Here is a 14,937-nt window from a genome sequence, read left to right on the forward strand (position 1 = left end):
CCAGGCCCGCCCCTGCCCCTGCCGTGGCCAGTCTTCCCGCGGGGAGGAGGCAAGAGGAGAGGAGACCGCAGACGGTGCAGGACCGCAGTCCTGGAAATCGCAAAATCCTCTAGCGAGGGGGCGGCCGCGGGCGCAGGGCCGTTTGCATAATGGGAGCCCTCCCGCCTGTCAGGCAGCGCAGCTCGCCCGACGCTGTTCGGATTAGATTGCTAATGAAAAGGCACAAAGAGCCGGCGCCCGCTCGCCCGCCGACCCCCGCTCCGCAGACCCGCGCCGCCTGGGCCTGGCGCGGCCCGGTGGGCTTTGTGCCCCGGGTGCCCCACCGCCCGCGCCCCTCCGGGCATCTGGCCCACAAAGCCCGGGCCTGCCAAGGGTCCCGCGTGCGCCCCAGCCCAGGCCCGCCAGACGCTAGCGCGTCCCCCACGCGCGCAGTCCCACGTCGCCCGGGCGCGCGCGCGTCCACGCCCCTCTCCCCGGGGACGCGCCCAGCCCGCGGCCCCCGCCCGCGCCCCGCGCCCCCCGCCCCCCAAGGCCGCCCCTCACCTCGTGTGCGTCGGCGGCGGCGCTCCGCCCGCCGGCCGGCCGGCCGGCCCTACCAGCGGCCCTTGTCCTCAGCGCCCGGCTCGCGCCGCACGCGCCCGCCCCGTCCGCCTGCCGCCAGCCCGGCTCGGCTCCCCGCCTAGCGCGCCCCGAGCGCCGCTCACAGCCGCCCGCCCAGCGCCATCTTGGAAACTTGTGACGTCGGCGCCGCCCGCTCACCCCTGACCCACATCTGAATGGGCGAGCGGCGGGGCGGGGACTGGGGGCAGCTGGGGGCGTGGTCTGTGGACAGGGGCGGGGCCTGCGGGGGCGGGGCCGGGCCGGCCAGCGGTCCCAGCACTAGGCGGGGCGGGCTGCCGGGGTCCGGCGCCGTGGGGGAGGGGTGCGCGGGAGGAGCCGGGGACCCAGACCCCGGACATCTAACCGGACTCCGACCTCAAGCGCCAGGGCAGGACCGCGACCTCGCCCCTGAAATACCCGGACCGCATACCCGCCCCCGGGACAGGGACCCTGGCCCCCCCCGACAGGCTGACGCCCACCCCCTCAAACTCTGGTGGACTTACCCCCTTTTAGCCCTACCCTGACCCCTAGGAGCCCCGAATTAGGGACCTCTATCGGCCTACGCGCCCCCTCCCCGACCCCTTTGCGACCCCTGCTCGACGCTCCCCGCGGTTGCCCGAGGCTCAAAGGCGCAGCCAGCAGTGACTGCAAGCTCGGGGGTCTGGGCTCCTGGGGAAGCCCGGGCTGGTTGGGTGCAAAAGAGAAGGGGCGCCCCTCCCCTGACCCCAGCGCCCCTCGGGCCCCCGCGGGCGCACCCCCGCGCACCCTACCTGCTCCGAGGGCGCGGAGGACCCAGCACGCTGCGCTCAGCCAGCCCCTTCCGGTGGCCGCAGCCCCTGGCAGGCCCCAGGGGTCAAGCGCCTGCCCGAGCCGGCCCACCAGGACCCCGGCTCCCGGCCGCCATGCAGATAGCCTTCCCAGGGGCTGGGCTGGCCTGAGCCGCCACTGCTTCTCTAGGGAGCTAGTTAATGGACCTCTCTCTACTTTGAACACCAAACAAAGGAACACACCACTATCGAGGTCGCCCAAGTCCAAGAGGAGCCCAGGTCTGCCTTACAGGGAAGTTGTGCCCCAGCTCCAGTCAAGATCAAAAACCAGTTTCAATAACCCTTCGCCAAGCTGATGATGCAACCTTTCTTTCCTAATCGATGTATAGGTTTAATGTCATCCTAACAACATTTCTTAGACTTCACAAAATTCTAAGTTCACCTGGAAAAATAAATAGCCGAAAACAGCTATGGTTTTCCCCCCTTGGGAACAAAAGCAGGCATGAGGGTAGACTTGCCCTAACAGATATCAAAACAAATTGTAAAGCTACCGCAGGCATTTCAGTGTGGTACAGAACAAGAAATAGAATAGAAAGCCTAGAAACATCCTAGAAATGGTAAGAACACAATAGATGAAAAAGGAAATATCAAACATCTGTGGGAAAAAAAGAGCTATCAAACATCCCTGAAGAAGAACAAGAATATTCCACAAATAGAGCCTAGCAGAGGACTCACTATTTGAAGGAACGACTGAAAAAAAAAGTCAACCATTCTACTAACCCAAGACATATAAATTAAAACTATAGGCCGGCCGCGGTGGCTCACGCCTGTAATCCCAGCACTTTGGGAGGCCAAGGCGGGCGGATCACGAGGTCAGGAGATCGAGACCATCCTGGCTAACACGGTGACACCCCGTCTGTACTAAAAATACAAAAAATTAGCCAGGCGAGGTGGCGGGCGCTTGTAGTCCCAGCTACTCGGGAGGCTGAGGCAGGAGAATGGCGTGAACCCCGGGGGGCGGAGCCTGCAGTGAGCCGAGATCGTGCCACTGCACTCCAACCTGGGCGACAGCGAGACTCCGTCTCAAAAAAATAAATAAATAAATAAAATAAAACTATAAGAAGCTGGGTTTTCTCCTAAACAAATTAAAAATCAGTTTCAAGTGATGACCTTCAAACACAAGGTCTGATAGGTAATCACTCTCATATACTTTTGGAAGCACATAAATCACCTCAAAATTCCTGGACACGAGTTTGGCGGTATGAGCCAAAAGTTGTTTTTTTGGGGTTCTTTTGCTTTTTTGTTTTTTTGAGACTCGGAGTCTCACTCTGTTGCCCAGGCTGGAGTGTAGCCTCAAACTCCTGGGATCAAGTGATCCTCCTGCCTTCCAAAGTGCTGGGATTACAGGTAAAAGCCAACGCACCTGGCCCCAAAAATATTTTAAAATAATTATACCCTCTCAGACCAGTATTCCAGGATTCTGTTCTGGGGAAATTAGCCACGTTTGCAGACCACGCACTTATTATGTCTCTCTACCCATAAGTAAGTTTGTACCTGTAAGTTTGGAACCCATGCCTAGGAGCACACCTGAGACAACAGGCATTCCACGGTCCCTTGTTTCATCTGCATTTGAAAACTAATGTGGCTGGCTCATGCCTGTAATCCCAACACTTTGGGAGGCCAAGGCCGGCAGATCGCCTGAGGTCAGGACTTTGAGACCACCCTGGCCAACATGGTGAAACCCCGTCTCTACTGAAAATACAAAAATTAGCCGGATATCGCGGTGCATGCCTGTAGTCCCAATTACTCGGGAGGCTGAGACATGAGAATTGCTCGAATCTGGGAGGCTGAGGTTGCAGTGAGCTGAGATCATGCCATGACACTCCAGCCTGGGCAACAGAGGGAGACTCGGTCTCAAAAAACAACAAAAAAGATAACTAATATATGATAATATTTTTTAAGTGTCATGTATAATAGTGAAAGAAAGCATATACAGGCAGTGGCTCACGCCTGTAATCCCAGCACTGGGAGGCTGAGGCGGGAGGATCACCTGAGGTCAGGAGTTTGAGACCAGCCTGGCCAACATGGTAAAACCCCGTCTCTACTAAAAATACAAAATTAGCTGGGCATGGTGGCGTATGCCTGTAATCCCAGCACTTTGGGAGGCTGAGGCGGGAGGATCACCTGAGGTCAGGAGTTTGAGACTAGCCTGGCCAACATGGTAAAACCCCGTCTCTACTAAAAATACAAAATTAGCTGGGCATGGTGGTGTATGCCTGTAATCCCAGCACTTTGGGAGGCTGAGGCGGGAGGATCACCTGAGGTCAGGAGTTTGAGACCAGCCTGGCCAACATGGTAAAACCCCGTCTCTACTAAAAATACAAAATTAGCTGGGCATGGTGGCGTATGCCTGTAATCCCAGCTACTTGGGAGGCTGAGGCGGGAGAATTGCTTGAACTCCAGAGGCGGAGGTTGCAGTGAGCTGAGATCCTGCCATTGCACTCCAGCCTGGGCAACAGAGCAAGACTCCATATCAAAAAAAAAGAAAAAGAAAAAGAAAAAAACAAAAGAAAAAAAGCATATACAAATTTCTCACAATGGGGTTAAATAGTCCACATAATGGAATGTGGATTAGGCCAGGAGTAGTGGCTCATGCCTGTAATCCCAACACTTTGGGAGGCTGAGGCGGGCGGATCACCTGAGGTCGGGAGTTCGAGACCAGCCTGACCATTATGGAGAAACCCCGTCCCTACTAAAAATACGAAAAGTTAGCTGGGCGTGATTGCGCATGCCTGTAATCCCAGCTACTCTGGAGGCTGAGGTAGGAGACTTGCTTGAACCCAGGAGGCGGAGATTGCGGTGAGCTGAGATTGCACCATTGCACTCCAGCCTGGGCAACAAAAGTGAAACTCCGTCTCAAAAAAAAAATTAGCCAGGCATGCTGTCACATGCCTGTAGTCCCAGCCACTCAGCAGGCTGAGGTGCAGCACGAGAGTTGCTTGAACCTGGGAGGCAGAGGTTGCAGTGAGCCGAGGTGGTGCCACTGCACTCCAGCCTGGGCGACAGAGTGGGACTCCATTTTAAAAAAATAAATAGGCCAGGCGCGGTGGCTCACGCCTGTAATCCCAGCACTTTGGGAGGCCCAGGCAGGTGGATCACGAGGTGAGGAGTTCAACACCAGCCTGGCCAAGATGGTGAAACCCCGTCTCTACTAAAAATACAAAAATTAGCCAGGCATGGTGACGGGCACCTGTAATCCCAGCTATTCGGGAGGCTGAGGCAGAGAATCGCTTGAACTCAGGAGGCGGAGGTTGCAGTGAGCCCAGATCACACCACTGCACTCCAGTCTGGGCGACAGAGTGAGACTCGGTCTCAGAGAAATTAATTAATTAATTAATTAATTAAATTAATAGGATGGGCACGGTGGCTCACTCCTGTAATCCCAGCACTTTGGGAGGCCGAGGCGGGTGGATCACCCAAGGTCAGAAGTTTGAGACCAGCCTGGCCAACATGGTAAAACCCCGTCTGTACTAAAAATACAAAATTAGCCAGGCATGGTGGCGTATGCCTGTAATCCCAGCTACTTGGGAGGCTGAGGCAGGAGAATTGCTTGAGCTCCAGAGGCGGAGGTTGCAGTGAGCTGAGATCCTGCCATTGCACTACAGCCTGGGTGACAAGAGTGAAACTCCATCTCTAATAATAATAATAATAAATAAGTAAATTTTTAATTAAAAATAAAATTTTTATTTATTTATTTATTTTTTTTTTTTTGAGACAGAGTCTCACTCTGTCATCCAGGCTGGAGTGCAGTGGCATCATCTCAGCTTGTTGCAACCTCTGCCTCCCAGGTTCAAGCAATTCTCTGCCTCAGCCTCCTGAGTAGCTGGGATTACAGGCGCCCACCACCACACCCAGCTGATTTTTGTATTTTTAGTACAGACGGGGTTTCACCAACTTGGCAAGGCTGGTCTGGACCTCTTGACCTCATGATCTACCCGCGTCGGCCTCCCAAAGCGCTGGGATTACAGGCGTGAGCCACTGTGCCCAGCCAAAAATAATTAAAAAAAAAAAAAGAAGAAGAAGAAGAGGCCAGGTGCAGTGGCTCACGCCTGTAATCCCAGCACTTTGGAAGACTGAGGCAGGAGGATCACTTGAGGTCAGGAGTTCGATACCAGCCTGGCCAACATGGTGAAACCCCATCTCTACTAAAAATACACACAAAAATATTAGCCAGGCACGGTGGCACGCCCCTGTAGTCCCAGCTACTCGGGGGACTGAGGCAGGAGGATCACTTGAACCCAGGAGGTGGAAGTTTCAGTGAACCAAAATCACACCACTGCACACTCCAGCCTGGTCAACAGAGCTAGACCCTGTCTTAAAAAAAATTGTATTTTTTGCACAAAAAAATTAGCCGGGCCTGGTGGCAGATGCTTGTAGTCCCAGCTACTCAGGAGGCTGAGGCAGGAGAATGGCGTGAAAACCTGGGAGGCGGAGCTTGCAGTGAGCCAAGATCAAGCCACTGCACTCCAGCCTGGGCGACAGAGCGAGATTCCGCCTCAAAAAAAAATTTTTTTTTAATTGCATTTTTTAAATGCATCCAAAAATATTGATATATGGAAAAGCAACTGAAGAAAATAAATCAAAAATATTTACGGAGGTTCTCTCTGGAAGTTGGGAATTTTTTTTCTACACATGTATACTTTAGCGTGTGTGTTATTTTTATTTTATGAAAGTAACATTTCTAATCGGAACAATTTTAGAGATGCTGAAGCACATTTTATTTTTATTTTATTATTTATTTTTGAGACAGAGTCTAGCTCTGTTGCCCAGGCTGGAGCACAGTGGCGTGATTATGGCCCACTGCAGCCTCCACTTCCTAGGCTCAAGTGATTCTCCCAGCTGGGACTACAGGCATGCACCACCACACCCGGCTAATTTTTTATTTTCTGTAGAGACAGGGTCTCACTATGCTGCCCAGGCTGATCTCAAACTCCCAGACTCAAGCAATTCTCCCACCTCAGCCTCCCAAAGTGCTGGGATTACAAGCATGAGACACCATGCCCGGTAATTTTTTTTTTTTTTTTTAATGCAGATGGAGTCTCACGCTGTCACCCAGGCTGGAGTGCAGAGGCGCGATCTCCGTTCATTGTAACCTCCAGCTCCCGGGTTCAAGCGATTCTCCTGCCTCGGCCTCGCAAGTAGCTGGGATTACAAGTGAGCACTGCCACACCAAGCTAATTTTTGTAGTTTTAGTAGAGATGGGGTTTCACCATGTTGCCAGCGTTGTCTCAATCTATTGACCTCGTGATCTGCCCACCTCGGCCTCCCAAAGTGCTGGGATTACAGGCGTGGGCCACCGTGCGCAGCCCATGCCCAGCAATTTTTTAAAGTTAAATTCTCCCTCCTCCTCCACCCTAATCAGTCCTTTCTGAAGTAACATTAACAGTTTAACTCTCTTCTCTGACATCAATGGCTCTCTTCTCTGACCATCCTGGCTAACACAGTGAAACCCCATCTCTACTGAAAATACGAAAAAATTAGCCGGGCGTGGTGGCGGGTGCCTGCAGTCCCAGCTACTCAGGAGGCTGAGGCAGGGGAGTGGCATGAACCCGGGAGGCGGAGCTTGCAGTGAGCCAAGATCGCGCCACTGCACTCCAGCCTGGGTGACGGAGCAAGACTCCCTCTCAAAAAAAAAAAAAAAAAAAAAAAGATTTGAAGGTGGCACATCTTACATGGGAACGTGTGTGAACACATAATCATCATGCTTATGAACTACAAAAGGATCATAATTCATTCTTTAAGAGCTGACAAATGTTCCAGAGTATGGAGCTTCTGTAATTTATTCACACTTCGTTAACCATGGTTGTTCAGTTTATTTACAGTGTGGTGCTTTTTGTTTTCTTTTTTCTTTGTTTGTTTTTTTTTTTTTTTTTTTGAGATGGAGTCTTGCTCCTGTCACCCAGGCTAGAGTGCAATGGCACAATCTTTGCTCACTGCAACCTCCACCTCCCGGGTTCAAGCAATTCTCCTGCCTCGGCCTCCTAAGTAGCTGGGATTACAGGTATCTGCCACCATGCCTGGCTAATTTTTGTATTTTTCGTAGAGACGGGGTTTCACCATGTTGGCCAGGCTGGTCTTGAACTCCTGACCTCAAGTGATCCACCCGCCTCAGCCTCCCTAAGTGCTGGGATTACAGGTGTGAGCCACCGCACCCAGCCTACAGTGTGGTGCTATTAAAAAATATTTTTAGGCTGGGCACAGTGGCTCACACCTCTAATCCCAGCACTTTGGGAGGCCGAGGCAGGTGGATCACTTGAGGCCAGGAGTTTGAGACCAGCCTGCTGATCATGAAGAAACCCTGTCTCTACTAAAATATTAGCCAGGCATGGTGTCACATATGGATAATCCCAGCTACTCGGGAGTCTGAGGTGGGAGAATCACTTGAACTAGGGAGGCAGACGTTGCAGTGAGCTGAGATCATGCCACTGCACCCCAGGCTGGACAACAGAGCGAGACCTCGTCTTAAAGTAATTAATTAATTAATTAATTAATAGAAATAAAATAGCAGATTTCAAAAATTTGTTCTCCCTGGCAGCGACCCAGTAAAGCTAGATCTGGGCAGAAGGTAATATGGAAATATAAAAACTACAGATTAGCAGGGATGGGAAGACCCGCCAGAAATGGGTTCATTTTGTGTCCTCATTCCCTCCGGATTCTCTGTGTGTCTAGTCCAAGATCTAACCACTATGATCTGCTTTCCTCAACCATTTGGGAATCAGGGCACCACCCCCTTGGGAGGCTTGAATGACATGAGGTTGAGCAGGCAGAGCACGGAACTCAGGCTCTGGTGAGCCCTGGTACAGTGACTATGATTGTTGTGTCATGTAGGAAGGGTCTGTTATTTTACCATTACCTGTTTTCAATAAAAACAGAAAGAAAACAAATATACAAAATACCCCCAAACAGTAAATTTCAGCTTCTTACTATGACAGCTAGATTTAGCATTTAACAGTATGCCCAAATTTGAATTTTGGATAAACAACCAATAATGCTTTAGTATAAGTATGTCCCGGCCGGGCGCAGTGGCTCACACCTGTAATCCCAGCCCTTTGGGAGGCCGAGGTGGGCGGATCACGAGGTCAGCAGATCAAGACCATCCTGGCTAACACGGTGAAACCCCGTCTCTACTAAAAATACAAAAAATTAGCCGGGCGCGGTGGCGGGCGCCTGTAGTCCCAGCTACTCGGGAGTCTGAGGCAGGAGAATGGCGTGAACCCCAGGAGGCGGAGCCTGCAGTGAGCTGAGATCGTGCCACTGCACTCCAGCCTGGGTGACAGCGAGACTCCGTCTCAAAAAAAAAAAAAAAAAAGTATGTCCCATACAATATCACTTCTCACCTTCCCATATCCCAAGCTCAAGACACCTTATATACGCCATGATTTCCCCTGCCATCTCTGGGCATTCACACCAGGGCTCCTCCTGTCCAGGCCAGCCTTCTCCCTTCTCCCACCTGTGCCTGGTGAACAACTCAGTTCAGACATCATCTCTTGTAGGAAGTCTCCTGTGATCCCAGGCTAATCACCCTGATACAGTCCTGAAATACTGCTGAGCAGTTGGCATGAGGGCAGGAAGGCTTGGTCTTGTTCACTCTTGTATCCAGCTTATACATGGCACCAAGTAGGTTCTCAATTAAAAGTCAAATGAGGGGCCAGGTGCAGTGGCTCACGCCTGTAATCCCAGCACTTTAGGAGGCCAAGGCGGGTAGATCACCTGAGGTTGGGAGTTCGAGACCAGCCTGGCCAGCATGGTGAAACCCCATCTCTACTAAAAGTACAAAAATTAGCCAGACGTGGTGGCAGGCACCTGTAATTCCAGCTACTCGGGAAGCTGAGGCAGGAGAAACACTTGAACCCGGGAGGGAGAGGTTGCAGTGAGCCAAGATTGCGCCATTGCACTCCAGCCTGGGCAACAGAGCAAGACTCCATCTCAAAAAAAAAAAAAAAGTCAAATGAAGTCGGGCACAGTGGTTCGCGCCTGTAATCCCAGCACTTTGGGAGACTGAGGCAGGAGGATCACCTGAGGTCAGGAGTTCGAGACCAGCCTGGCCAACATGTGAAATCCTGTCTCCACTAAAAATACAAAAAAAAAAAAAAAAAGCTGGGTGTGGTAATGCACGCCTGTAATCCCAGCTATTTGGGAAGCCGAGGCAGGAGAATTGCTTGAACCCAGGAGACAGAGGTAACAGTGAGGTGAGATCATGCAACTGCACTCCAGCCTGGGCTACAGAGCAAGACTCTGTCTCAAAAAAAAAAAAAAAAAAAGTCAAATGAGACCACTCATGGTAGCTGGCGCCTATAATCCCAGCACTCTGGGAAGCCAAGGCGGGAGGATTGCTTGAGTCCAGGAGTTTGATACCAGCCTGGGCAACACAGTGACATCTCATCTCTACAAAAAATTTTTAAAATTAGCCGGGCATGGTGGCACTCGTCTATAGTACTAGCTACTTGGGAGGCTGAGGTGGGAGGATTGCTTGAGCCCAAGAATTCGAGGTTGCAGTGAGCTATACTTGCGCCATTGTACCATAGCTGGGCAACAGCCAGACGTGGCCTCAAAAAAAAAAAAAAAATTAGCCGGGCATGGTGGCATGCACCTATAGTCCCAGCTACTCAGAAGCTAAGACAGGAGGATCATTTGAGCCCAGGAATTTGACGCTGCAGTAAGCCAAGGTCACACCACTGCACTCCAGCCTGGGAGACTGAGTGAGACCCCGAGTCTAAAAATAATAATAATAAAAATGAAAATGAAAGTCAAATGAATGAGGCCAGGGCTGGTGGCTCATGCCTGTAATCCTAGCACTTTGGAAGGCTGAGGTGGGTGGGTCAGCTGAGCCCTGGAGTTACAGACCAGCCTGGGCAACATGGCGAAACCCTGTCTCTACAAATACAAAAAAGAAAAAAGCCAGGCCCATGGTGGTGAGTGCTTGAAGTCCCAGCTACTCAGGAGGGTGAGGTGGGAGAATAGCTTGAGCTCAGGAGGTCAAGGCTGCAGTGAGCTGAGATTGCATCACTGCAGCCTAGCCATGATGACAGGGCAAGACCCAGTAGAAAACCAAGGTTAGAGAGGTTAAGTCACCTGCCCAAGGTCCGTAGCTAACCCCAGACTCCAGCCCCTCAGACTGACATGAGCTCAGTTCACCCTCTTAGGAACACCATCTGAAGAATGCATCCCCAGCAAGCATATTCCCTATAGCAAAGGCCAGGCCTGTGATGGGTGCCCCGCTCCTCACCACACAGCTCCCTGTCAAGTCACCACTCCTTCACCCCTAGCAGAGCCAGGCACCTTGAGCCCAAGGGAGGCCACTGATGGAACTGTCATTCAACCAACAGGTGCTGACAGCAATGATGAGGTGGGCACTGGGCTAGTGAACAGCACAGATGTGTTCCCTGGCCTCAGAAGCCCACAGACTAAGGAGAAGATGACAGAATACTCACAAGGGTGCTGGGGCTGGGCAAAAAGGTGCAGGCTGCTTTGTCTGGTCATAAGAGGGGAACTGACTTCCCTGGTCTGAGGAGCCAGGGAAGGGGCCGTGCCCTTGCCATGCCCTCTGCCTGCCATACCTTGCTGTTCTTCAGTGCCTGCTCTAAGGTCACTCCTAGTGTGGTTTTCTCTGGCTGCTCTTTTTTTTTTGAGACAGAGTCTCGCTTTGTCACCCAGGCTGGAGTGCAGTGGCACCATCTTGGCTCACAGCAACCTCCGCCTCCTGAGTTCAAGTAATTCTCCTGTCTCAGCCTCCTGAGTAGCTGGGACTACAGGTGTGTACCACTATGCCCAGCTAATTTGTGTATTTTTAGTAGAGACGGGGTTTCACCATATTGGTTGGCCAGGATGGTCTCAATCTCTTGACCTCCGGATCAACTCCCCTTGGCCTCCCAAAGTACTGGGATTACAGGCGTGAGCCACCGCGCCGGGCCACTTGTTTTTTGGAGTCTCGCTCTGTCCCCCAGGCTGGAGTGCAGTGGCGCGATTTCAGCTCACTGCCAGCTCCGCCTCCCGGGTTCATGCCATTCTCCTACCTCAGCCTCCCGAGTAGCTGGGACTACAGGCGCCCGCCACCACGCCTGGCTAATTTTTTGTATTTTTAGTAGAGACGGGGTTTCACCCTGTTAGCCAGGATGGTCTTGATCTCCTGACCTTGTGATCCGCCCGCCTCGGCCTTCCAAAGTGCTGGGATTACAGGCTTGAGCCACCACGCCTGGCCTCTTTTTCTTTTTTTTCGAGACAGATTCTCACTCTGTCGCCCCCAGGCTGGAGTGCAATGGCGCAATCTTGGCTCATTGCAACCTCTGCCTCCTGGGTTCAAGCAATTCTCTGCCTCAGCCTCCCGAGTAGCTGAGATTACAGGCGCCCACCACCACACCCGGCTCATTTTTGTGTTTTTAGTAGAGACAGGGTTTCACCATCTTGGCCAGACTGGTCCTAAACTCCTGACTTCATGATCCACCAGCCTCGGCCTCCCAAAGCGCTGGGATTACAGGCTTGAGCCACCACACCTGGCCATGCTCTTTCTTTTTTATTTGTATTTTTATCTGTTTTTTAGAGACAGGGTCTCACTCTGTCATCCAGGCTGGAGTGCAGTGGTGCAATCATAACTCACTGCAGCCTCAAACTCACGGGCTCAAGGGATCCTCCTGCCTCAGTCTCCCAAGCAGCTGGGACTACAGGTGTGCACCACTATGCCCAGCTATTTTTTTTTTTTTTTGAGACAGAGTCTCGCTCTGTCGCCCAGGCTGGAGTGCAGTGGTGCCATCTCGGCTCACTGCAACCTCTGCCTCCGGGGTTCAAGTGATTCTCTGCCTCAACCTCCTCAGTAGCTGGATTACAGGTACCTACCACCATGCGAAGCTAATTTTTGGTTTTTTTTTTTTTTTTTTTTTTTTGAGATGGAGTCTTGCTCTGTCACCCAGGCTGGAGTGCAGTGGCGCAATCTCGGCTCACTGCAAGCTCCACCTCTCAGGTTCACGCCATTCTCCTGCCTCAGCCTCCCGAGTAGCTGGGACTACAGGTGTCCGCCACCATGCCCGGCTAATTTTTTTGTATTTTTAGTAGAGACGGGGTTTCACCGTGTTAGCCAGGATGGTCTCAATCTCCTGACCTCGTGATCCGCGTGCCTTGGCCTCCCAAAGTGCTGAGATTACAGGCGTGAGCCACTGTGCTCGGCCTAATTTTTGTATTTTCAGTAGAGACACGGTTTCACCATCTTGGCCAGGCTGGTCCTGAACTCTTGACCTCATGATCCACCGGCCTCGGCTTCCCAAAGTGTTGGGGTTATAGACGTGAGCCACCGTGTCTGGCCTGGCTCCACTTTCTTAGGGAGCTTTGCTTGCCCTCTGCTTGGGGTAGTTTGTGAATTCAGTGCTCTGTCTCTCCCAGGTCCTGGGTCTCCTGCTCCTGATCAATCTGCCACGTGCCATTTGATCTCAGAGTTGTCTCCACCATTAGACTGGCAGGGTCTGTTTTCTGGGGTCTGTGTGTAGGATACAGTGGCCCCAGGATGGGTAAAGGAGGGGACCCAGTTGTTCTTCTGTGATAGGTGGAGACAAGGGCCAGCAGGGCTGTTTCTCGGTGAAACCCATGGGGAGATAGTCGAACCAGGAACCAAATCCGGCTGGGCGCGGTGGCTCACGCCTGTAATCCCAGCACTTTAGGAGGCCGAGGTGGGTGGGTCACCTGAGTTCGGGAGTTGGAGACCAGCCTGACCAATATGGTGAAACCCCATCTCTACTAAAAAAAAAATATACATATATATACAAAATTAGCCTGGCGTGGTGGCACATGCCTGTAATCCCAGCTACTCGGGAGGCTGAGGCAAGAGAATCACTTGAAACTGGGAGGCAGAGGTTGCGGTGAGCCAAGATCGCACCATTGCACTCCAGCCTGGGTGACAGAGACTCAGTCTCCAAAAAAAAAGTCCAAAAATTAAATAAAAAAAAAAATGCCGAGCTCAGTGGCTCACGCCTATGATCCTACCACTTTCAGAGGCCGAGGCGGGCACGGTGGCGCGTACCTGTAATCCCAGCTACTCGGGAGGCTGAGGCAGAAGAATCACTTGAACCCGGGAGGCAGAGGTTGCAGTGTGCTGAGATCGTGCCACTACACTCCAGTGTGGTGACAAAGCGAGACTTGGTCTCAAAAAAAAAAAAAAAGTCCTGGCTGTGCCACTAGGCCAGATGCCCTAGAACTGACTTCTATGGACCTCAGTTTTCATACCTGTGAAATGGAACTCAGAGCCATATCTGCTTCATTGGGTTGTGTGAATGTGAGGTAGTTACAGGATGGAGCAGGCAGAAGGTCAGCACAGCCTCAGTGGTTGGAGGAGTGGGGGTCAAGTGGACAGAGAGGGTACCCCAGGGCCAGAGGTAGAGGCAAGGTGAAGCAATGCTTCATTTCCCTGCTGAGGTTCCTCTCTAGCAGTTTGGAGGTGGGGCAGGAGTGGAGAAAACACATCCCCTCCTCAATCTGGGCTGAGGAACAGGGTTCTTGAGGCACCAAGAACCTCTTTGGGGCTCTGGCTTGCCTCCTGTAGTGAAAGGGATGGGCTGTGTGCAATGAACTCACACCTGTAATCCCAACACTTTGGGAGACAGAGTCAGGAGGTCCAGAACAGCCTAGGCAACATAGCAAGACCCTGTTTCTACAAAAAACTTTTAAAAAAATTAGCCAGGCGTGGTGGTGGCACCTGTAGTCCCAGCTACTTGGGAGGCTGAGGTGGGAGGATTGCTTGAGCCTGGAGAGGTTGAGGCTGAAGTGAGCTATGATAGCACCACTGTACTCCAACCTGGGCAACAGAGTGAAACCCTGTGTCTAAAATAAAAAGAGGGCCTGGCGTGGTGGCTCACGCCTGTAATCCCAGCACTTTAGGAGGCCGAGGCAGGCAGATCACTCGAGGTCAGGAGTTCGAGACCAGCCTGGCCAACATGGTGAAACTCTGTCTCTACAGAAGTACAAAAATTATTTGGGCGTGGTGGCAGGCGCCTGTAATCCCAGCTGCTTGGGAGGCTGACCTGGGAGAATCTCTCAAACCTGGGAGGCAGAGGTTGCAGTGAGCTGAGATCACACCATTGCACTGCACCCTGGGCAACAAGAGCGAAACTCCGTCTCAAAAAATAATAATAATAATAAAATAATAATAATAATAATAAAAAGAGGATGGGAGTGGACCAAGGCCTAATGGCATGGAATTTGCAAACTCTTCTCTCCCTAGTTTTCTTTGGGGAGCCTTCCTCCATCACCAGGGCCCAGCAGGGCCTCAGATGGCAGGGGGTGGGGGGGGCTACCCATATCCCTCATGGCCAAGATGCTAGGAAGCCCCTGAGCTGGGGCAACAGCCTCTGGTCACAGTCATGAGGGAGGCTGGGTGCAGTAGCGCTTATCTCGCCTGACCTTGTGGAGACTGACCACTCCCTCCTTCTGGAAAACGTTGCCCCCTGCCCTCTCCAAGGCCTCCTCCTTCTTACATCCCCTGGTCCTGGCTAGGGCCTCAGCACCCAGTTCTACTCCGTGACCCATCACC

General features: G+C 52.3%; 1 pseudogene; it reads right to left on the minus strand.

The window, feature by feature from the left end:
* Positions 1–7,068: 7,068 nt before the first annotated feature.
* On the minus strand, positions 7,069–7,151 carry LOC112206827 (small nucleolar RNA U13; annotated as a pseudogene).
* Positions 7,152–14,937: the final 7,786 nt, after the last annotated feature.

The sequence above is a fragment of the Pan troglodytes genome, chromosome 23 (genome assembly GCF_028858775.2).
Source record: "Pan troglodytes isolate AG18354 chromosome 23, NHGRI_mPanTro3-v2.0_pri, whole genome shotgun sequence".
Classification (NCBI taxonomy): Eukaryota; Metazoa; Chordata; class Mammalia; order Primates; family Hominidae; genus Pan; species Pan troglodytes.